The 24930-nt window shown below is 35.8% G+C and overlaps 2 long non-coding RNA genes across 3 annotated transcripts in view; one reads left to right on the top strand and one right to left on the bottom strand.

The window, feature by feature from the left end:
- The window catches only part of LOC145525401 (uncharacterized), an 860300-nt gene that overhangs the window by 5485 nt on the left and 829885 nt on the right, over positions 1-24930 (bottom strand). The window contains exons 9-10 of one of the 2 annotated variants that reach the window (XR_014068186.1): positions 21254-21458; positions 20465-20600 (exon numbers count right to left, since the gene is read on the bottom strand). This is a non-coding gene — a long non-coding RNA (uncharacterized LOC145525401). Of the gene's footprint in view, positions 1-18576; positions 20601-21253; positions 21459-24930 lie in introns of those variants that run through there. The other variant, XR_014068187.1, reaches the window with a different exon arrangement.
- Positions 6831-24930, top strand: part of LOC145525402 (uncharacterized) — a 49026-nt gene continuing 30926 nt past the window's right edge. The window contains exon 1 of the long non-coding RNA XR_014068190.1: positions 6831-6913. This is a non-coding gene — a long non-coding RNA (uncharacterized LOC145525402). The remainder of the gene's footprint in view (positions 6914-24930) is intronic.

Below are 24930 nucleotides of genomic sequence, written 5' to 3'. Positions count from 1 at the left end.
CAACAACAAAACAAAATGTATCATCCTGCTAACTTATCCATAAGATCTTTAAAAATCCTATTTCCGTTTTTAAATCTAAGTCCAGTCCTTAGGGTGAATATCTTTTCTAGGAAAAAAGTCAATCTCTTCTTATCTCACTTCCTTCTGCAATGTTTTCAGTAACTAATCTTATTCATAATATTTAAGGTTATTACTGTTTTGCTTATAGTGAAAATTAGAACTAAAATATGCTGAAGCTAAAATCATCACTGTTCTATATCAGAATTATCAATGGAAATATAAAAGTTATAGAATCATAATTCATGAAAACTGAAGCAACCTTAAATATTTTCTGATAAACTTAGCACAGTCTCAGTAATGAAAAATCCTGACGCCTGGAGGGTTTAAGTGAACTTCCCGTGTCTGCACTGCTTGGGAGAACCAGAAATGGATCCAGACTCCTGTATCCTGGCCTCACCGTTCTGAAAAGAGACCTCTCTCACTGTCTGTTAAATTACGGGATATAGATGTGGCTAGAAGGAGGGAGAGTAACAAAAAGACTATTAAAATATTTTGCTAAAGAAAGGATGAAGATAAACTAGAGCAGAGCTGAAAAGAGAGATTAAGGAAACACTGAAATTATGTAGGAAGCAGGATAGAGGCGCTATGGTGATGAATTGAAGAGATAAATCGATGGAAGAGTAATATATTCATAGAGATTCATGCTTAGTCCACATGGTTCTCCATATCACTAGGACTGTAGGAGCAGATGAATCTTTACATGGGGACAGAAAGATGAAGACTCACTGTTTTTTCTTTCTTTCTGGTTGTGCTGGGGCTTCATTGCTGTATGGACTTCTCTGTAGCTGCAACTTTTCTAACTGTGGTATGGAGGCTTCTCATTGAGGTGGGTTCTCTTGTCGGGGAGCATGGGCTCTAGGGCACCTGGGGTTCAGTATTTGGGGCTCCCAGACTCTAGGGCACAGGCTCAATAGTTGTGGTGCATGGCCTTAGATGCTCTGTGGCACATGGGATTTTCCCAAATCAGAGATCAGGGTGTGTCTCTGACTGTGTCTCCTGCATCGGCAGGCGGATTCTTTACTACTGAGATGCCAGAGAAGCCCGAATACTCATGTTTTGACAAGCTGACTTTTAGATACAAAAAGTAATCCAAGCGGAATCTCTAATGAACAACACTGATATTTGGAGTTTGATGTTTTTTTTTAACTGAGTCACTTGGCTGTATGGAAGAAATTAACACAGCATTTTTATTACCTCAAAAAAACAGAGAACATTCGTCTGTCGATGGACATGGTTTCTTTTTAAGGTAATAAAAATTCTAAAATTGCTTGTGATGATTGCAAAACTTTGTCAGCATACTAGAAATCTATTGAATTGTGCACTTAGAAAGAGTGAGGGAGAAGATGAGTGAATTTAGGAAGTCTTATGGAACAATAAACATACTATCCTTGGTGAAAGATACAGCCATACCAAAAGACCGTGGTGAAATCGGGCGATTGGGGTTGATGTATGTGCACCGCTAGTGGAAACCGACTGTGAATGTAGCACCGGGAGCTCAGCTCAGTGTTCGGTGACCTAGAGGGGTGGGGAGGGTGGGGGGTTGGAAGGGAGGTTCAAGAGGGAGGAATATATGTATACATATAGCTGATTTGCTTCACTGTACAGCAGAAACTAACACAATATTGTAAAGCAACTTTACCCCAATTTAAACAAATATTAAAAGGGAAAGAGACCACACATACTAATTAGCAGCCACTCCCCATTCCTTCAAAATATTCCCTTCAGCAGCAACCACTCATGTTTTGTCTCTGTAAATGGAATCATATGATACATGGATTTTTGAGGTGTTTTTCACTGACCATAATTTTTTTTTTTTTTAATATTCATGCATGTCCTATTTTATAAATATACTTTATATGCCATCAGTTTGGGTGGAAATTTGGGTACTTTCTACTTTTAGACATTATGAATAATGCTGCAGTGAAAACTAGTCTATGTTTTTATGTGAATATATGTTTTAATTTCTCATGAGTGTATATTTCATAGAGGAATTACTTGGTCATATGATAATTCTCTGTGTAACTTTATGAGGAACTGTCAAACCCTTTTTCAAAGTTGCTGCCACATTTTACATTCCTATGTGCAGTTTATATAAGGGTTCCATTTTTTCCCACATTCCTGCCAACATTTGTTATGGTGTTTTCTTGTTTTTTTTTATTACAAGTGTATTAGTGAGGTGTGAAAAGATACTGTGGATTTGAGGTATATCTTACTTACCGATAATGTTATTGAGCATTTTTATGTGTTTATTGGCTATGTATATCTCCACTTATAATTTTTTTTTTTATTATTGAGTTGTAAGAGTTTTTTACATAATTTAGATAGAAGTCCTTTATCAGATAAGTAATTTGTAAATATTCACTTCCCATTCTAAATGTTGTCTTTATTTATGACATTGTTTGCAACACAAAAGTTTTAAATTTTGATTAATTACAATTTGTTTATTAGTATTTTGGTGACTTGTGCTTTTGATGTAGTAGCAAAAAGAACGTCTACTTTATCCCAGGTCACACAAATTCTCTCATGTATTTACTTGTAAGATTTTAGGGCTTTTTAGGAATTTCCTAGTGGTCCAATGGTTAGGACTCCACAGTTCCACTGCAGGGGCATGGATTCAATCCCTGGTCAGGGAACTAAGATTCCACGAGGTGCACAATGGCAAAAAAAAAAAGAATATGAGCTTTTCTTCTTAAATTTAGATCTATGAATTACACTGACTTAATTTTTATATTTGGTTTTGCACGTACGTATCCAGTTTTTCCAACACCATTTGCTGAAAATAGTATTATTTACCCCATTGAATTGTGTTAACATCCTTTTAAAGAATTAATTAATCATCAATACAAGGGTTTATTTCTAGTCTCTAAATTGGTTGCCATTAATCTACATGTTTATGCTACTACCACACTGTCTTGACTAGTGTAGCTTTTTAGTAAGTTTTAAAATCAGGAAATCTGAGTTCGCCAACTTTTTCCTTTTCAAAATTTGTTTCCCTGCAGTTATGGGTTCCCTGCAGTTCCATATTAATTTTTAGATCAATTTGTCAAATTCTTAAAAAAAAAAAATCTTGGGATTTTTGATAAAAATTCTACTGAATCTGTACATAAATCTGAGCAGTACTGTCACCTGATCAACATTAAGCTTTCTGTCCCATGAACATGAAATATTTTTCCATTTGTTTGGGATGTCCTTCCTTTCTTTCAACCATCTTTCATAGTTTTCAATGTACAAATCTTATACTACTTTTGTTAGATTTATTTCTATTTAATTTTGTTGGTACTACTGTAAAAAGAGTTGTTCCTTAATTCCATTTTCAGATATTCATTGCTACAAGCTTTTATATTTATCTTCTACCCTGAAACATTGCTGAGCTCATTTATTAGCTGTTATAGATTTTAAGTTTCTATATTTTTTTATTTTAATAAATTAATTTTAGTGGACTATAGTTGGTTTACAATGCTGTGTTAATTTCTGCTGTACAGCAAAGTAAATAAGTTATACATAGTACATATATCTACTCTTTTGACTTCTATTCCCAGTACTCTGTCATCACAGAGTATTGAGTAGAGTTTTCTGTGTTATACAGTAGGTTCTTGATAGTTAACTATTTTACATATCTTAATAGTAGTTTGTGTATGTCAATCCCAATCTAATTTTTCCCTCCCCTCTTTCCCTTTGGCAACCATAAGTTTGTTTCCTACGTTTTGACCCTATTTCTGTTCTGTAAATAGGTTCATCTGTACCATTATTTTTAGATTCCACATGCAAGTGATATGCTATTTGTCTTCATTTGTCTGACTTGATTTGGTATGACAATCTCTAGGTCCACCCATGTCATTGCAAATGGCATTATTTCATTCTTTTTAATGGCTTTGTAATATTATACTGTGTAACTGTACTACATCTTTATCCATTTCTCCATCAATGAACCTTTAGGTTGCTTCCATGTCCTGGCTTTTGTAAACAGCACTGCAATGAACTCTGTGGTATGTGTATCTTTTCAAATTATGGTTTTCTCCAGATATGTGACCGGGGTGGGATTGCTGGATTGTAGTTCTATGTAGGAACCTCCATACTGTTGTCCATAGTGACTATAACAACAGCAGTGGCCACAGGACTAGAAAAGGTCAGTTTTCATTCCAGTCCCAAAGAAAGGCAATGCCAAAGAATGCTCAGACTACCACACAGGCACTCATCTCACATGCTAGCAAAGTAATTCTCAAAATTCTGCAAGCCAGACTTCAACAGTATGTGAACCGTGAACTTCCAGATGTTCAAGCTGGATTTAGAAAAGGCAGAGGAACCAGAGATCAAATTGCCAACATCCGTTGGATCATCGAGAAAGCAAGAGAGTTCCAGAAAAGTATCTACTTCTGTATTACTGACTATGCCAAAGCCTTTGACTGTGTGGATCACAACAAAAAGTGGAAAATTCTTAAAGAAATGGGAATAAAAGAGCACCTGACCTGCCTGGTGAGAAATCTGTATGCAGGTCAAGAAGCAAAATTTAGAACTGGACATGGAACAACAGACTGGTTCCAAATTGGGAAAGGAGTACATCAAGGCTGTATATTGCCACTCTGCTTATTTAACTTATACGCAGAGTACATCATGAGAATGTTGGACTGGATGAAGCACAAGCTGGAATGAAGGTTGCTGGGAGAAATATCAATAACCTCAGATATGCAGATGAAACCACACTTATGGGAGAAAGCAAAGGGAACTAAAAAGCCTCTTGATGAAAGTGAAAGAGGAGAGTGAAAAAATTGACTTAAAACTCAACATTCAGAAAACTAAGATCATGTCATCTGGTCCCATCACTTCATGGCAAATAGATAGGGAAACAGTGGAAACATTGACAGACTGTTTATTTGGGCTCCAAAATCACTGCAGATGGTGACTGCAGCCATGAAATTATAAGACGCTTGCTCCTTGGAGGAAAAGTTATGACCAACCTAGACAGCATATTAAAAAGCAGAGACATTACTTTGCTAACAAAGGTCCATCTAGCCAAAGCTACGGTTTTTCCAGTAGTCATGTATGGTTGTGAGAGTTGGACTATAAAGCTGAGTGCCGAAGAATTGATGCTTTTGAACTGTGGTGTTGGAGAAGACTCTTGACAGTTTCTTGGACAGCAAAGAGATCCAATCAGTCCATCCTAAAGGAAATCAGTCCTGAATATTCATTGGAAGGTCTGATGCTGAAGCTGAAACTCCAATACTTTGGCCACCTGATGTGAAGAACTGACCCTTTTGAAAAGACCCTGATGCTGGGAAAGATTGAAGATGGGAGAAGGGGATGACAGAGGCTGAGATGGTTGGATGGCATCGCCAACTCAGTGGACATGAGTTTGAGTAAGCTCTAGGAGTTGGTGATGGACAGGGAAGCCTGGCGTGCTGTAGTCCATGGGGTTGCAAAGAGTCGGACACGACTGAGCGACCGAACTGAACTGATAGCTCTAGAGCTTAGCACAATGTTCTGATTATAGTAGGTTCTCAAATGATATATGTTACTTAAATGAGTAAGTGCATAAAAAATGAAAGAAGTTTATGAAAAGGACCAAAAATTATTGGTTAAGGAAAGTCCTTGAGATGAAGGAAGCAGTATATTTCCATCATGCTTGTGATTTGAATAGTGTCTTCTCTTCTTCTGCGACAAGTGATATACATTTTCTATGGGAGAGGCTTTGTGGAAGCTCATACTTCATAGTGAGTAATGAATAATGTCTGTTATTTTATTCATTACTTCCCACTCATAAATTTTATGTCTGACCCCTCTGTTTTCTGCCTCTTGTGATAAAAAGTAATGTATGTCTCAACTATAGGAGGTATACATGCTGTGTTGAACATTATATTTCCTTCCCACATATTCTAAAATATAGGAGGAAATATGAACTTAAAAATACAAAATTGGGTGCAATTTAGGAGAAAGTTTTACAGGCTTAGAAGCACATAAGGTGCCTATATCTCAAGAACATATTTTAGCCTTTAAAAAACTGCATTTCACTTGGTACTTCTTCAGATTTCCACATGAAGAAATTGAGGCTTACCAAGATTAAATTTTTACTTCAAAAAGGATTAAATAGCAGAGCTAAAAGTTAATACTTCTGTAATATAGCATTTCTTTAACAATGCATTTCATTTCTTTCTCAATGCATTTGTTCATAAATATGCATGTATGAAACTCATTCTTTCATTTAAAATGTTCTATTCACTACCTGGAATTGTACAATTGAATTATGTTTTAGTTTTCTAAACCTAGAAGGCCGTGTACAGGATATTCAGTCAGACTAAATCAGAAACTCTGTGGTATGGTCTGTGAATCTACATATTGGCAAATTGTTCTGCTGATTTGTATTTAGGCTATAACCTTGTATGAGGCAAAGACTTATGTTTGTGTATCAGTACACCGGAGACATAAACTAGGATTAATTCTTCTTTATAATTATCTAGTAGAGGATAAGGCTTTTTCATAAAAAAAAAATAAGCCAAGAACATGTTTTGTATCAAGAAAATGTTACAGCTGATCAAAGGGGAAAGAAATTTGTCTTGGGGGGAAATTTTGATCATGTCCTTTAGGCCTCTATAGCTTAGCCTCGCCTTGGCTGGATGTCTAGAATTGTAAAAGTTAAAATTCAGGTTTCTCCAGTAACAGAACATGTCCTGAACACAGATGCAACATTTAAATGCATGTGTATAGTGTGATGTAATGTGACTGGATCATGAGATTCTGAGATAGAATAGTGAAAAATCATGCTGGAAGTTTAGATTTGTACCAGATTGTGAGGATCTTCAATGCTCCCCAGGCAGTTGGAATATACATGTATGTAGACATTTGTGACTTTTGATCAAAGGTAAGAAATTTTTATAAGCTTACAAAAGGAAAAATGTAATATTTTAGCCTTATCTATAGCAGATTATAGGAAGAGATTCTAGAGGTCAGAAGACCTGTGAGCAGACCATTGCCAGGGTATGTCATGAAACTGTTCTTTGAACTGACTTTTAATGAGAAATGAAAGCTACAGAGACCAGAAAAGAAATTCTCAAATGCCATTACCACATCACAAAGCAGAAACAGAAAAAAAAAGTATCTAGTTACACTTTCAGGAGAAAAGTAAATTCTCACTATGATCAGAAACTAATGGAAAAGAAATACAGACTATAGGATCTTTTTGTACTGCAACATTCCTCAAGGAAATAAAACAATTATTACACATTATTTTCTCCCTTCTTTCAAATTCCACATCGATTTCTACATTATTTTTTTCAAGATTCATAATGGAATTGAATGCCTACTGAACACTGGAAAATGAGGTTTGCTTATTTAAGAGCTCCATGACTTTGAACGTTTCAGATTTATTTCAATCACTATCATCTCTTACATTTAATGCCAGATTTCAATTGAAAACCACAAAAAGCATAACTTTTCAAAAGACAGTTAAATCACTTTTTAAAAAACTGCAATAGTTTCTGACTATTTGGCTTTTATTTTATACTGTAATACAGTAATAGGAATTCATTTAAGCATACAAAGACAACACGTTCTCCATAAAAGACTCCCAAATCCCTGCAAAACTTCAATCCATTTCTTCCTTTGGTCATTGTAGAACTTTTTTCTTTTCACTTACTGTGCTGGATCCTAATTCTGTTTTCCTGTCATAGTTTTCATGCTTCACAATACAATTTATAACAGTAGCAGCATTCCTCATTAGTAAATAGGAGAAGAGATCAGCGTGGTAGGCGTGAATGAGACAAGGGTGAGAGGCATCTGTGTACTGTCAGTGAGACAAGGCGCACTCTTAGGGAAGCTGATAATTTTTAATGTGATGTATTTTCACAAAACAATAGAGCAGGGGAAAAAATAGCTAATGGAGAAGGCTTGAAATTTGCTAACTAGTTCTTCTTGGAGTAATTCTAAGATAAGTATAACATAATTCAATTTTCTGAATATCTTTTAATTACACGGTCATCTGAATTTCCTGATATTTCAAAATGGCAATTGTAGATACAGTTGCAAAGAGGAGAAACTGAGACTCACAAAAGCTACTACTGCCCAGGGACAGATCACAGTAACTCATCAAACGAGGGTCCAAATAAAGATGCCCCATTCAGAATCTATTTTCTTCTCCCTTCTTTGTACTCTCTTGTTTTTTATCTGCCCTTCTTATCCTGCTCCCTCCCTGGTATATCCTTTCTATCATTTTCTCTTGTTCATTCATTGAATATTTATTATCTTCTACTATATTACAATCATTTTAATTTTACTAGGGTTTCAAAGTTAATAAACACAACCTGTGACCTCAAACTACTGTGAATAACACATAATCCAGATGTTGGAAATTTCATCAGAGAACCTCTGATTGCAACCTATGCCACAATTAAGCACACACAAAAAAATGGACAGTTGATATTCTCAGAGAATAAATTTTTCAGTAACATGGATGTTTTCTGGGTCTTTTGTATAGGAGACTGAGGAGAGTATTTGAATTGCACAACAGCCATCATCTCAGTACAAAAATCTCCATTGGCTATGTTTTCTTACGTGTTTCCCTTGACCCTTTCCCTAAGGAATCTAAACTTTCTCCTTTTCTAAGCTCATCACTTTTTTTTTTTCTTAAACTCTGCATCATTTTTCCTTTCAAAGGCATCTAAATTTACTTTTGTTCTGTTTTCCTAAGCATCCAAAGGACATCTACCTCGTTAAGCATAAGAAAACCCTCCAGGTGCCAGGAAGGAAATAGAAATATTTATCTTGACTGTCAAAATTGCTATGTTAGAGGGATTTCCCTGGCAGTCCAGCAGTTAAGACCCTGCACCTACAATGCCCGGGACACGAGTTGCATACTTGATAGGAAAACTAAGATCCCACATGCTGTATGGCATGGCCAAAAAAAAAAAGAAAATTGCTACATTAGAGTGTCATATAAAGACCACATGGGGAAATTAGAACTGACCATTCCTACTTGCCTTCTTTTTGTCCCCAGAATTTCTATATTTCTAACAGAAATATTGCCACACATGTATAAATATGTTAAGCATTATAATTAGCATCCATATATAAAATTGTTTGCAAGGGTTTATAGAGAAAATATCTAAATGACATCCTTTTATGTCATTTTTTAAGGTGGAATTAAATGCAAACTTTGTTGTAATTTGTGTAAGTTGATTAGCTTTGTTTCTGAAAACAAAACACTAAAACAGCTAATGGCAATGAATTGTATTTTCAATTGGATGCTGTTGTAAACAATGGTGAATGCTCTGGTTTTGTTGGCAGAAGCCTAGGTAATCCTGGATTGGCCAGTTCTTTCTTAGTGTCTTGTCTATAAAGTGAAATCATATTATAGTAGGAGTATGGTGTGTTTTGGATTTCCCAGGTGGTACTGGTGATAAAAAACCTGCCTGCCAATGCAGGAGATGTAGCAGACTCGGGTTAGGTCCCAGGCGAAGAAGATCCCCTGGAGGAAGGCATGGCAACCCACTCCAGTGTTCTTGCCTGGAGAACCCCATGGACAGAGGAGTCTGGCGGGTTACAGTCAGTAGGGTCGCAAAGTCAGAAACTACTGAAGCAACTTAGCACATGTGCATGCATGGTGTGTTTTATATGAGATGATGTGTCAAAATATCTTGTCTAAATATTGTTTTATTATTGTTTAATTAATTAAACAAGGAGACCATCAGACTAATGTGGTTGGAATACATTAGCAGTCTACATAAACAAATCAAAACTAGAGCATGTAAATGCCTCAAGGTTAAGAAATCGAAATTGTAGAACCACCAGTCACACCCAGCTAATTAGGCTTCTCCAAACAGGGCAGACCTTTAAGCTACAGCCAATCAGGTAATTGCCTTGCTTTGCCTCTGCCTTTTCTTAAAAAATAGCCTTGTGATGGAGTGCTCCTAACTGCTTCTGGTTTGGCTTTGCTCTCTTCAGAATCAACTTTTGCTCAAGCAAATGCTTAAGTTTTTTTTAATATGTTTTCATTTAATAATGTAATCATTATTAAAAGATAATAATGCTTATCTTTTCATATTATATAGCTTTTGTCACAGACAAATAAAACTGTGCTTTGTATATAAAAGGCCCTTTTTGACTCAAAGAAATGGTTATCATGTTAGTAACTGCTTAAGAGGCTATCAAGATATTATAGCCTCCAGAACTATAGGCAAACAAGTCACTGTCAGTTTATGTATGTTAATTCATACTAACTGACTCCTACATACTTAAAGAAATCAGGATATTAGAAATTGAAGATTTTAGAAAGTTTAGAAGTCTGATTCATTTATGCTGTTGTCTGTGCAGAAGCTGGCTAACTTTAAAAGCAGTTGAAACGATTCATTCTAAAAAAAAAAAAAAATTACAGGGCAATTTGCTTTGTTAGGTCTGCTCTACTGGTTAGGAAAGGAGTTTTTAGTGAAGTTGATATGGCTGACAGTGTAAGAGGTTATAACTGTCACAGCTGATCTAGGACTGCTATACCACAGTCCTCTGACAACAAACTTACTTGTAAGAGTCGATCATGTGCCTTTAGTCTGTGTTAAATCAAATCGTTAAACTACATTAGAAAAATAACATCTAATAAATAGATAGAATTGGTTTAGTAATAATTTTCCTTAGGTTTGCCCCTGACAAGGAATATTCAAAATACAATAAAACTGGGGGCAGAATGTGCCATGCTCTGGTTTCTGGAGACAACTTTTTACTAAATTTCGTACTGTGAAGGTATACCATTATTGCCCTCAAAGAGTCCTGAATCCTTTGCTTTTTCCATCTGATCTTCTATCATTACTAAGGGTTACTGCAAAATAAGTATGAAATGATCAAAATAGATTACTATATGATGCTAAAATGTTAAGTATGTGAAGCAAACCAAAAATATGGTAATAAAGTGCTAGGTAAGAACTGGAAGAGATAGACCAGCATAATTTCTTCAAAGTGCTAGAAACATACGTGAAAGAACAGTTAGGGCATTTCAGGAAGTGGCAACAATAGGATTAAATCTAGACAGTCAAGTAGAAACATGGCCAGTGTGGTGGGGAAAGGGAATATCTACTGACCGAACATGAGGAACAAAACTGATGAAAATTCATATTAAAGAGAGGTTAATCAATCCCAGAGTCTTGTATGTGTTAGTTATAAGAAGGGTTCTCTTCTTTCAATAATGAAAATTATTTTCATGCTTATTTAGATTTGTAATATTCTTTTAAACAGTTAATTACACTTAAGTCTTGACAACACGACTGTGAAGTAAATATTATCGTTATGTTTATTTTGCATGTAGGAGTAATTTGCTCTATTTCATGATGTTAGTAAGTGGTGAAAGCAGATGCACATAACATGTACAAGCATGCCTGGCCAAGAGGCACATAGGACCAGCTGAAAAGCAGACCGGCATGGCTTGCCAAATCTGCTAACTTGGCTCAGCACTGTGGCAGCCTGGAGGAAGAGAACCTATTCTGAAAATCTTTAGGTCCTCCAGATTCACTTTCTACCCTTTGCTACTTTGTTTCTGCCTCGGGCTGGCTTGCCTTCTGGCACCTAATTATGTGGGCCAATAGGTAGGAACAGAGGGGGTGAGAGTGAGGTTGGGGTCCTTGTTTTCCAGTCTTCCTCTTTGCGGCACTGCTTCAAGCTGGCTGTTTTCCAGCTCTCAAGATAGACGGTAGCACTCTTATTACTTAGCTTTCATAGCTGCTTCCTCTCCTTACCCTTTAAATGGAAGAAAGAGGAAAAACCAAGGTGTACTACAGATCCCTGTACTAGGATTTTCTTTATTTACCCCAATTTGATTAGGCTTACTTTTTCTTTTTTTTTCCTGCTGGGACCTCAGCTGACAAAGACACTACTTTTACTTTGCATAGAAGAGGCAGTCTCTTAATTTATTTGCCTTGAAGGGACCTCTTCCTAACTTTTACAAATGTCCTAGATGTGCCAGCATCTACTGAGGGTAAAAGTATAATGTAAACCGGTGTCTTCCCATCAGTAAATCAAATGGAATTTGGTAATTTAATAAATTTCTAGTACCACCTCTCCCACTGACCAGCTAGATGGGGTAAGATATCCCATCTGACCTGTTGACAATACCCTTTCCCATTAGGTTAAATCAGAATAATATATTACATGTTTAAGATTCTTTCTTGGTATAAATTCTTGTTTGTTTTCTTTTGTCTTTGCTTTGATTTTAAGATTCTACAAAATTTATTTGTTGTTCAAAGCTTGTCTTTAACATTAAATAATCACAGCTCATGAGTAAGCTTAAGTGTACTAAAATTAAACTTAAATGGAGCCAGAAATATAAAAGTTTACTTCAAACATTTCTAGAACCTTTTTAATATATATTTACAGTTATTTTAATAGGTGGTCTATTCGCCAAACACTTAAATGCATTAAAATATAAGTAATATGAAGACTTCTTTTAGTTCTTAAAGCCACTTCCTATATTTATACAAATATGACATTGAACAATCCCATGAATATCCCCAAAGTATGTTTGTCTTCTAAATCAAACAAATCTTGGAAAGTTGTTGTATTAATAGCTCAATGTAATTATGCAAGTTGATTTTAAATCATATATTTAAAACAAAATGCAAGAGAAGGCCAATGTTTCCATTTTCTCAAGGTATAATTTGTGCCTGTACAAAAAATCAATCTGAACCATGAAAGCAATACTTTCCTTGTACATAACGTTTTCTTATCTACTGTATTTAGAGTCTGTTAAAATGCATAGAAATGAAGCCAAAACATCATGCATGTAATTAATCTACAGATTCGAAGCCAAAAAAATTGGAGATTATTTTCTTAATAGAGGAAAAAGAAGAAGCATATCATTGATTTTTTGAGTGGAAAATTCATTTTAATCTAATGCCAAAAGTGTCCGGTTTATCACAGTATAACATAGCTTGTAGTTTTCATGGTCATCTAAATAAAATACTTTATAAATTATCAAAATGTTTTCCTCTGCCCAAAAGCCATCACTTCCATCTTCTACTGATTGAATTTCAAACGGTTCACACTTAACTCAGCCAGACACCAGGCAAGTCAAGTAACTTTGCCATCTGGACCAGGCAGAAAAGTGACAGAAAGAGGTGATGTGCTGCAGTTCAAACCAGAACACCATACCTAGTAAGGCTTCCAATTTGAACATTTCTTCTCCAAAATATCCCCCAGTGAAGATTTTTCAAACTCAAAAAAGTGTGCTATTTGGGTAAAATATACTATGAAGCATAATTTAGTACAACTGAGAAAAAATATAAACAATAAAATATATTTTATGATTACTAGGAAGAAATAAAAAAGCATCCTTTCCTTCCAGTAGACTATTAAATTGAAAATTATTATAAAAAGAGGAAGATAAAATTACTATAGGATAATATGACATTGAGGTAATCTTACCACATATTCCAACTAAAACAACCAAAACCCTATGTGTGTGTGTGTGTGTGTGTGTCTGTGTGTGTGTGTGTGTGATTTAAAAAATATATTTATGTTCTGAATCTTTGATCCAATCAAATAATAACTGAAATGAGAACCTAGAGAAGAAAAGGAGCAGTGAAGCCAACTTTCAATTTGGGGTATTTGCTGATTATATTAACCTTTAACTTTTGTTACCATAAAACTATGTAACTCCTGAAGAATTACCACGAAATATATTTCTAAGAAAATTGAGTCCACAGTCAAAAAGATCACGATTAACAGCCACTATCCCCTGGAATAGGAAATGGTAACACACTGAAGTATCCCTGTTTGGAAAATTCCATGGACAGAGGAGCTGGCGGGCTACAGTTCACGGGGCTGCAAAGTGTCATGACATGACTGAGGAACTGAGCGTGCACACCATGAATGTGGGCTATCATAAACAACTGGAAGAAAAATAAAAACTATGAAGATGTCAGTTTACAAAATTAAGAATATTTAATGATAGGAAATTAAAGGTGAATGAGATAAAAAAAACAAGACTGACTCCAGTAAAGGAGCCTAAGCTGACTGAAAATTAACCTAGTTAAACATAAAGAAACATATAAAACAAAAATTAGAAACTCAATGGCTATATTAAAAGGTATAAGACAGAACTGAAGAATCACTCCTGAATATATAACTGAAGTCATTATTCACAAAGAGATTAAAAGTAAAAGCAAAACCAAACAAAACTATGGTTAAAATACAAGGAGTTTAGAATGAGAAAATCTAAAATGCTTTAATCAGAATTTTGGAGAAGAGGAGATACAATAAACACAAAACTATATGAAAAAATAATGATCATAATAAAAACTCAAAGCTGGTAAAAAGAAAGAATTGACAGAAGCTTTTAAAATCCTAAATGAAATAAATAATAGGGTTTTACTCCTAAATACACCAAAGTGAACTTGTAGCACAGTAACCAAAGATAATCTCTTATAAATTGACACAGAGAAAGAAAAGATTGTCTTCAAAGCAACTGCAATTAAACTTATAGGTGACTTCTCAAGTAACAATAGAAGCCACAACATTTTGAAATAATATCACAAATATTCTGAGAAAATAATATTTAATCCACCTGAAAGTAACTCTTGTGAAAGAGAAAATGTACATATTTAAATGAACAAAATATGAGATATTGCCACAAATATACCCATTTCATATGAAATTCTACTTACTAGGTGCTACTGTATAGCACAGGGCAACATATTCAATATCTTGTGATGATCTCTAATGGAAAAGAGACTAAAAAAGAATAGATTTATGTATGTATATATAATTGAATCAATTTGTACACCAAAAACAAACACAACATTGTAGGTCAACTTTATTTCAGTAAAGATTGTAAAAAACAGGAAAAAAAAACAAAAAAGAAAATCCTGTAGGGTATAATTCTGTCATAATGAAAAGCATAACATAAAGACATCTTTGGTACCATCAGAAGTAAAAAGCAAGAAACTTGATATGCATGTCAGAATTTGAAATTAACACTGCGTACAACAGTCAGTTCAGTCACTCAGTTGTGTCTGACTCTTTGCAACCCCATGGACTGCAGCAGGCCAGGCTTCCCTGTCCATTGTCAAGCCCTGGAGCTTGCTCAAACTCAAGTCCACGAGTTGGTGATGCCATCCAAAATCCTCTGTCATCCCTTTCTTCTTCCATCTTCAATCTTTCCCAGCATCAGGGTCTTTTCAAATGAGTCAGTTCTTCACATCAGGAGCTTTAGCATCAGTCCTTCCAATGAATATTCAGGACTGATATCCTTTAGGATGGATTAGTTGGATCTTCTTGCAGTCCAAGGGACTCTCAAGAGTCTTCTCCAACACCACAGTTCAAAGGCAACAATTCTTCAATGCTCAGCTTTCTTTATAGTCTAACTTTCACATCCATACCTGACTATTGGAAAAGCCGTAGCTTTGACTAGATGGACTTTCGTTGGCAAAGTAATGTCTCTGTTTTTTAATATGCTATCTAGGTTGGTCATAGCTTTTCTTCCAAGGAGCAAGCGTCTTATAATTTCATGGCTGCAGTCATCATCTGCAGTGATTTTGGAGCCCCCCAAAATAGTCTCTCATTGTTTCCCCATATTTGCCACGAAGTGATGGGACTGGATGCCATGATCTTAGTTTTCTGAATGTTGAGTTTTAAGCCAACTTTTTCAATCTCCTCTTTCACTTTCATCAAGAGGCTCTTTAGTTCTTCTTTGTTTTCTGCCATAAGACTGGTGTCATCTGCATATCTGAGGTTACTGATATTTCTCCTGGCAATCTTGATTACAGCTTGTGCTTCATCCAGCCTGGCATTTTGCATGATATAATCTACATATAAGTTAAATAAGCAGAGTGACAGTATACAGCCATGATGTACTCCTTTCCCGATCTAGAACCAGTGTTTATATATGCCCAATATTATATACTTACTGTGGGAATGAAAATATGAAAGTATAATAATAGTGATGATTTGGGGAAAATTAACAAATGTTTGATCAAGTTTATTTATTTATTCATTTTTTTACTTTACAATATTGTATTGGTTTTGCTGTACATTGACATAAAGCCGCCATGGGTGTACATGTGTTCCCCTTCCAGAACCCCCCTCCCAACACCCTCCCCATCCCATCCCTCTGGGTCATCCCAGTGCACCAGCCCCGAGGACCCTGTATCATGCATCGAACCTGAACTGACGATTCGTTTCACATATGATAATTTACATATTTCAATGCCATTCTCCCATATCATCCCACCCTCGCCCTCTCCCAGAGTCCAAAAGACTATCCTATAGATCTGTGTCTCTTTTGCTGTCTCGCATACTGGGTTATCTTTACCAACTTTCTAAATTCCATATATACGCGTTTAGTATACTGTATTGGTGTTTTCCTTTCTGGCTTACTTCACACTGTATAATAGGCTTCAGTTTCATCCACCTCATTAGAACTGATTCAAATGTATTCTTTTTAATGGCTGAGTGATACTCCATTGTGTATATGTACCACAGCTTCCTTATCCATTCGTCTGCTGATGGACATCTAGGTTGCTTCCATGTCCTGGCTATTATAGACAGTGCTGCGATGAACATTGGGGTACACATGTCTCTTTCAATTCTGGTTTCCTCAGTGTGTATGCCCAGCAGTGGGATTGCTTGGTCATATGGCAGTTCTATTTCCAGTTTTTTAAGGAATTTCCACACTGTTCTCCATAGTGGCTGTACTAGTTGGCATTCCCACCAACAGTGTAAGAGGGTTCCCTTTTCTCCACACCCTCTCCAGCATTTGTTGCTTGTAGACTTTTGGATAGCAGCCATTCTGATGGGCGTGATATGGTACCTCATTGTGGTTTTGATTTGCATTTCTCTGATAATGAGTGATGTTGAGCATCTTTTCATGTGTTTGTTAGCCATCTGTATGTCTTCTTTGGAGAAATGTCTGTTTAGTTCTTTGGCCCATTTTTTGATTGGGTCGTTTATTTTTCTGGAATTGAGCTGCAGGAGTTGCTTGTATATTTTTGAGAATAATTGTGTGTCCATTGCTTCGTTTGCTATTATTTTCTCTCATTCTGAAGGGTGTCTTTTCACCTTGCTTATAGTTTCCTTTGTTGTGCAGAAGCGTTTAATTTTAATTAGGTCTCATTTGTTTATTTTTGCTTTTTTTTCCCAATATTCTGGGAGGTGGGTCATAGAGGATCATGCTGTGGTTTATGTCGGAGTAGTTTTGCCTATGTTTTCCTCTAGGAGTTCTATGGTTTCTGGTCTTACATTTAGATCTTTAATCCATTTTGAGTTTATTTTTGTGTATGGTGTTAGAAAGTGTTCTAGTTTCATTCTTTTACAAGTGGTTGACCAGTTTTCCCAGCACCACTTGTTAAAGAGATTGTCTTTTCTCCATTGTATATTCTTGCCTCCTTTGTCAAAGATAAGGTGTCCATAGGTGCGTGGATTTATCTCTGGGCTTTGTATTCTGTTCCATTGATCTATATTTCTGTCTTTGTGCCAGTACCATACTGTCTTGATGACTCTGGCTTTGTAGTAGAGCCTGAAGTCAGGCAGGTTGATTCTTCCAGTTCCATTCGTCTTTCTCAAGATTGCTTTGGCTATTCGAGGTTTTTTGTATTTCCATACAAATTGTGAAATTATTTGTTCTAGTTCTCTGAAAAATACCGTTGGTAGCTTGATAGGGGTTGCACTGAATCTATAGATTGCTTTGGGTAGTATACTCATTTTCAATATATTGATTCTTCTTATCCATGAACACAGTATATTTCTCCATCTATTTGTATCCTCTTTGATTTCTTTCACCAGTGTTTTATAGTTTTCTATACATAGGTCTTTTGTTTCTTTACATAGATATATTCCTAAGTATTTTATTCTTTTTGTTGCAATGGTGAATGGAACTGTTTCTTTAACTTCTCTTCCTGTTTTCTCGTTGTTAGTGTATAGGAATGCAAGGGATTTCTGGTGTTAATTTTATATCCTGCAACTTTACTATATTCATTGATTAGCTCTATTAATTTTCTGGTGGAGTCTTTAGGGTTTTCTATGTAGAGGATCATGTCATCTGCAAACAGTGAGAGTTTTACTTCTTCTTTTCCAATCTGGATTCCGTTTATTGCTTTTTCTGCTCTGATTGCTGTGGCCAAAACTTCCAAAACTGTTGAATAGTAGTGGTGAGAGTGGGCACCCTTGTCGTATTCCTGACTTTAGGGGAAATGCTTTCAGTTTTTCACCATTTAGGATAATGTTCCCTGTGGGTTTGTCATATATAGCTTTTATTATGTTGAGGTATGTTCCTTCTGTTCCTGCTTTTTGGAGGGTTTTTATCTTGAATGGTTGTTGAATTTTGTCAAAGGCTTTCTCTGCATCTATTGAAATAATCATATGGTTTTTATTTTCAATTTGTTAATGTGGTGTATTACATTGATTGATTTGTGGATATTGAAGAATCCTTGCATCCCTGGGATAATGCCCACTTGGTCATGATGTATGATCTTTTTAAGATGTTGTTGGATTCTGTTTGCGATAATTTTGTTAAGGATTTTTGCCTCTATGTTCATCAGTGATATTGGCCTGTAGTTTTCTTTTTTTGTGGCATCTTTGTCAGGTTATGGTATTAGGGTGATGGTGGCCTCATAGAATGAGTATGGAAGTTTACCTTCCTCTGCAATTTTCTGGAAGAGTTTGAGTAGGATAGGTGTTAGCTATTCTCTAAATTTTTGGTAGAATTCAGCTGTGAAGCCATCTGGTCCTGGGCTTTTCTTTGTTGGAAATACACCATAACAAGTGGAAATACAGACCATGAATTGAAGAGAACATTTGAAACTGATATAATTTATACCTACAAATCATTAAGAATAAGAGAAAACCTGATAATATAGAAAAAAACAGAATTTCCAGAGAGCAGTATCTTATTAACCAACCATTAAATATATGAAGAAGTTAATAGGTGGAACTGAAAATAGGTGAAATTCAAATTGAACTTTACAATAAGATATCACTTCATATCAACCAGATTAGCAAAACTTTAAGTATGAAATATTCAGTGTTGATGATATGAAGAACTAGAATAATTGTATACTTCCTATGGGAGCGCACATTTATACAATTGCTTTAGAAGGAAACTTGACATGTTCTAGGAGGAATGAAGATATACATAACCCATGATGCAGCAACTCTATTCTTAGCTGTACACTCTGAAGAATCCTTTGCACACACTAACTGGGAAACATACAGAAGAATGGTCATAAGACAATTTCCTATTTTTTAAAAAAGTGGAACTAATCCTATGTTTGATACATGTGCTGGTGTTATACAATAGCACATTATCCAATAATTCATAATATATGCTCATTAGTTATAATAACGGAGAAGGCAATGGCACCCCACTCCAGTACTCTTGCCTGGGAAACCCCATGGACGGAGGAGCCTGGTAGGCTGCAGCCCATGGGGTCGCAAAGAGTCGGACACGACTGAGCGACTTCATTTTCACTTTTCCCTTTCACGCATTGGAGAAGGAAATGGCAACCCACTCCAGTATTCTTGACTGGAGAATCCCAGGGATGGAGGAGCCTGGTGGACTGCCGTCTATAGGGTCGCACAGAGTCGGACACGACTGATGCGACTTAGCAGCAGCAGCAGTTATAATAAGTATAGATGAATTTTAGGAATACAGTGTTAAATAAGCAATTTGCAGAGGAATCCACAGATTGTGATTTCATTAACACAGACTTTTTAAAAACATCCAGACTCAGAAACATATTTATTCAGGAAAACAGGCACATACTTGGAAAACTAAAGGACTCTAGGGAAAGGCACACTGAACATTCAGCAGAGTGATTTCTTCTGAATGGAAAAATAGAGTTGGCACCAGTAGGGGCCACAGCAGTTTCTGAAAGCAATATGATTTTTATCGTAAAATATATGCTAGATACATCAGTGTTCCTTCTAAAACTTACAAATATTTATACATATTTTTATTATATTTGATGTTTAATAAGCTGACAATTATAATGGTTAGCCAGCTCAATATGGAAAGTAAGCATTATGATTTAGAATGAATTGGTCATGTTGGAGTCAGAAATAAGAATTAAGTAAAGGCAGAGGAGACAGACAGTGTTGTTCAGTCCAAGGATCACTGAATTAAACTAAGTGAAAACCATATTGAGGATAGCAACACTAATAATTAAGAGTTGTTAACTTCTAGAAATTCACAATTAGAGGAAGAAAACTATTCTGATATTACTTAAAGAATAGTGACTTTATCTTTTTTTCCTGGAAAAGCATTTTACTTAAAATATAGCAGTGTGCACATGTCAATTCCAAACTCCCAATCTGTTTTCCCCCCTCCTACTTTCTCCCCTGTAAGTTCATTCTCTAAGCCTGTGAGTCTGTTTTGTAAACAAGTTTGGGTCATTTCTTTAGATTCTGAATATAAGCATTATCATATTGTCTTTCTCTGACTGACCGCACTTAGTATGATCATCTCCAGTTCCATCCATGTTGCTGCAAATGGCGTGTTTTTAATGGCTGAGTAATATTGCATTGTATATATGTACCACATCTCTTTATCCATTCATCATCAATGGGCATTTAGGTTTCTCCTGAAAAAAATATTGATATCATGTTGGAAAGATTAATTTGGTCAGGATATCTAACTACTTCAAGGCAAGGAGAAACATCAAACTTGGATTAATAAGAATCTAAAGACCTGAAAAAGCTTTAAAGTTGCTTCTGTAAAGGTTTATAGAAGAGAAATTAAGGCAATGGTTCATTGATACAGTTTGTCTTTTGCAGCCTGTCTTTAGGGAATGTATGTGAGAAATGTAGAAAGGAGTTTGAAAACAGGTGACCTTTGAATGTATGTACTGAGGTCAAATACCAAAGGTTTATAAGAGTTTTCTCATAATGACATTGCTTCTATGTATGAATTATGCTAGAAAAAGAACAATTTTAAGTGATGATATGAAGCAGAAGAGAGAAAGAGTAGAGCTTGGTCTAGAGGGGGATAAATCTCATTTATCACAGTCTAGGGCCTGATGAAACCTCACAGCTGAAATCACACATTTAGATAATATATCAATCTAATGTCTCATGCATTGTCCCAGTAAGTGCAGTTTATGTAAGTACCAATTCAATCCAGCACTTAGGATAAAATGGCAAGAACCTTGAATATCAAGATGCAGGTAGTGTAGTAGTTTCCTAGGAGAACCATGAAGTATCACAAAAAGAGTGGCTTAAAACAACAGAAATTTACCTTCTCACAGTTTTGGAGGGCAAGAGTCTGAAATCAGACTGTCAGCAGTATAGATTCCTTCTAAGGACTCTGACGGGAAATCTGTTTTGTGCCTCTCGGCAGCTGGTGATGGCAGTCTTAGGTTTGTAGAAGTATCACTCCAGTCTCAGCCTCTGTCTTCAGATGCATTTGCCCCATATTTCTGGGTTTTCACATGGCTGCCTTCCTATAAGGATGTTAGTCATATTGGATTAGGGCTCACCCAATGACTTCATCTTAACTTGACTAAATCTGCAAAGATCCTATTTATAAATAAGGTCACATTGTCAAGTACTGGGGCTGAGGACTTCAACATATCTTTGGTTTAGGGACTTTTCATTCATATAAAATTTTGTTTTCTTTGAAGTAAGTTCCACTTCTCCTGTATTATTAATTATAAGAAGTGTACCTTTTCTTTTTCCTAAAATAGAAAAATATAAAATGTAATGTTACTTTGTATGCAAGTAAAATTAGTAATAATAAATTCTATGGAAAATCATTATGTTTTAAGACATTTTACATACTTTAAAATAGGATATATACTGCAATTAGTAAATTACACTGATAATATTTTCCTGTCAGTAACTTACACCTGCAAAGTAGTTAACAAAATGAAAAACTGGTTCTGTTTAATTTATCTTCACAAATATTTTTTTTTTAAATATGTAATCCAATTTTTTAAAAACATTTTTATTTTTTTTATTTTTTGGCTGTGCTGGGTCTTTGTTGCTGCCTGGGCTTTTCTCTAGTTGCGGTGAGTGGGGTTACTCTCAGGTTGTGGGACACGGGTTTCTCATTGCTGTGGCTTCTCTTGTCATAGAGCCTGGGCTCTAAGGTGTGTGGGCTTCAGTAGTTGCAGCTGGCAGGCTCTAAAGTGCAGGTGCTAGAGCACAGGCTCAATGGTTGTGACATAGGGGCTCAGTCGCTTCAAGGAATGTGGTATCTTTCTGGATCAGGGATCAAACCTATGTCTCCTGCATTGGCAGGCAGATTCTTTACCACTGAGCCACCCGGGAAGCTCCCACAAAATGATATTTTTTAAGCAGTTTATGATATGCTTTCTCTGAAAATGCACACAAGATCTTTAAAACAAATATATAAAATTCAAAATATCATTAAGATGTCATTAGGGACTTCCCAGGTGGTCCAGTGGTTATGAATCCACCTGCCAAAGCAGAGGACATAAGTTCAAGTCCAGGTCCAAAAAGATTCTACATGCTTAGGGCAACTAAGCCTATGCACCACAGCTACTGAGCCCATGTGCCTAGAGCTTGTGCTCCACAACAAGAGAAGCCACCACAATGAGAAGCCCATGCACCACAACTAGAGAGAGCCTGCACATAGCAACAAAGACCCAGCACAGCTGTAACTAAATAAATTAAAGCTCAATATTAGTAAACAATCCCAAACTGAAAACCTGAGATATAAATTATTAGCTGTTTAAACATTAAAGACATTCTTCCATCATCATTTCATATTTTACTTATACAAAATAACTACAAACACTACACTTTCATTTTTCTATTAGATTGCTTCATCCTAAACTTAAAGAAACCAACCCTCAACTAAGAGTATATCTAGATAATGGAGGGGCAGCTCAAAATAACAGTATTTTGAGCATAAGTAGTCCTTATAATACAAATTAATTTGTTATTCAGTAAGAGCACTCTAATAAAATAGGTAAAAGGAGGAAAACTCATTATTTCAGCACTCAAAATTGCTTTCTAAAGGTCATATCAATACAGTGCTACATTACTGTAATATTTCTCAGATTTGGCATTTATGCTCTAAAAATTGATCCAATCCTTATATAATTTCCTAGGAATACTCTTTTATTTTCTTAGCCCTGCAGATAATTGTTAAAATGAATCTTTAAACACTCACTATGATTGGATATATATAGTCCAAAAATACAGACTATATATATATATATATACATATATATATATTTAGACATAAAAATTAGAAAAGATTCAACCAGCCTCTGGCATAAACAAAATCAGATTATAATCCAGTCAAATATAAATTTAATAAAAGTAGACTTACACATTATAAGAATAACTCAATATACACAATACACAATTCAAGAAACATGCATCATTTTAGTGAAGGTTTTTTTTTTTTTGTAATTTTTATTGTACACTTAAAGAGCTGGTTATTTATTTTTCTTTTTCTTTAAAACTGTGTTAAAATCAGGGTTAATCTGTGACCACACATTTTGTATAGGAAAGACAATAGAAATCAAGACAGAAATCTTTTTCTTTTATTAAAGTGAAGATATAAAATTCTGAAAGTGCAAGATTTATTCTAATTAGTTAATTACATAAGTATTAATTGCTGAAAACCATTTGTACCGTAGTCTATTTTATAATAATTTAGGTGTGTCTTATCTCTTGATAGTACAGACACTATTTTTTTAGGTTATTTGTTTTAGGGGAAAGCTTACAATATCTTATAGATAGGTACAGTCTATTCATGATATTTGTTCATACTGCAAAATATCTGGATTGGGCAGGTAGAAGACAATGTAGGCTCACATAAAAAGCTTAGCAATACTTTTCTTGCTTGATTTATCATTAACCCACAACAGAAACCACTGCTGCTGCTGCTGCTGCTGCTAAGTCACTTCAGTCGTGTCCGACTCTCTGCGACCCCACAGACGGCAGCCCACCAGACTCCCCCGTCCCTGGGATTCTCCAGGCAAGAACACTGGAGTGGGTTGCCATTTCCTTCTCCAATGTGTGAAAGTGAAAAGTGAAAGTGAAGTCGCTCAGTCTTGTCCGACTCTTTCGCAACCCCATGGGCTGCAGCCTACCAGGCTCCTCCGTCCATGGGATTTTCCAGGCAAGACTAGAAACCACTAAAAATCACTCTTTTAGAGGGTGAATAATGGCAGTTTGCCTCTATTTGTAAAGAACCCATGCATGTGCTGGGCCAAGCAGAATCCAGTCTTGGCACCTTAGTCTGTGAGCTTTAACCACAGTGAATTTCCGGTGAGCCCTAACTGCAGGTTCCCTCTAAATCACTCTTGTTGCCAATTGAGTTCATCTGTTTTTTCATATGGATTTCCTCAGTAGCATTGACTCCTGCTTTATATTCTTACTGTATCTCTTAATGGCTATATAATTTGCTAGAGTGAATGCAAAAACTCTTGTAGAAATTACTCCTTATGTTAGGTGTAAAGAGGAGTGGTGGTCAGAGTGGCAAGTATTTAACTAGCAAGAACAAGGTTAATAATGGAGAGAGAAAGAGGGAGGTTTTTCAAAAAACCACTTGGAAGGAGGTTCAAGGAATTGCCTCATTAAAGAAACGAAAAATATAACTACCAATTATTTGCACTGTACCATTTCATGCTAGTGTATGAGTGGGTGTGTGCAGATATGGACAATATGTTTACTTACATACTCTTATCCATGTTCTTTTCAAATGATTGTTTAACAGGATGCAGCCATACATCCTGCAAAGATTCTAAAATCGATTTGCAATGCAAGGTTTGTGCTTAGTTGCTCTGTCGTGTCTGACTCTTTGCAACCCCATGGACTGTAGCCCGCCAGACTCCTCTGTCCATGGGGATTCTCCAGGTGATACCTATTATTAGTATAACTAAATATGTCTTAAGTGTTTATGTGAGTAAATATTATTCAAATGCCAAAGTGGTC

This window comes from Giraffa tippelskirchi, chromosome 11, assembly GCF_054371585.1.
Source record: "Giraffa tippelskirchi isolate mGirTip1 chromosome 11, T2T-mGirTip1v1.2.pri, whole genome shotgun sequence".
Taxonomy (NCBI): domain Eukaryota; kingdom Metazoa; phylum Chordata; class Mammalia; order Artiodactyla; family Giraffidae; genus Giraffa; species Giraffa tippelskirchi.
Note: the sequence above shows the minus strand (reverse complement) of the source record. Positions and strands in the feature narration are given on the sequence as shown.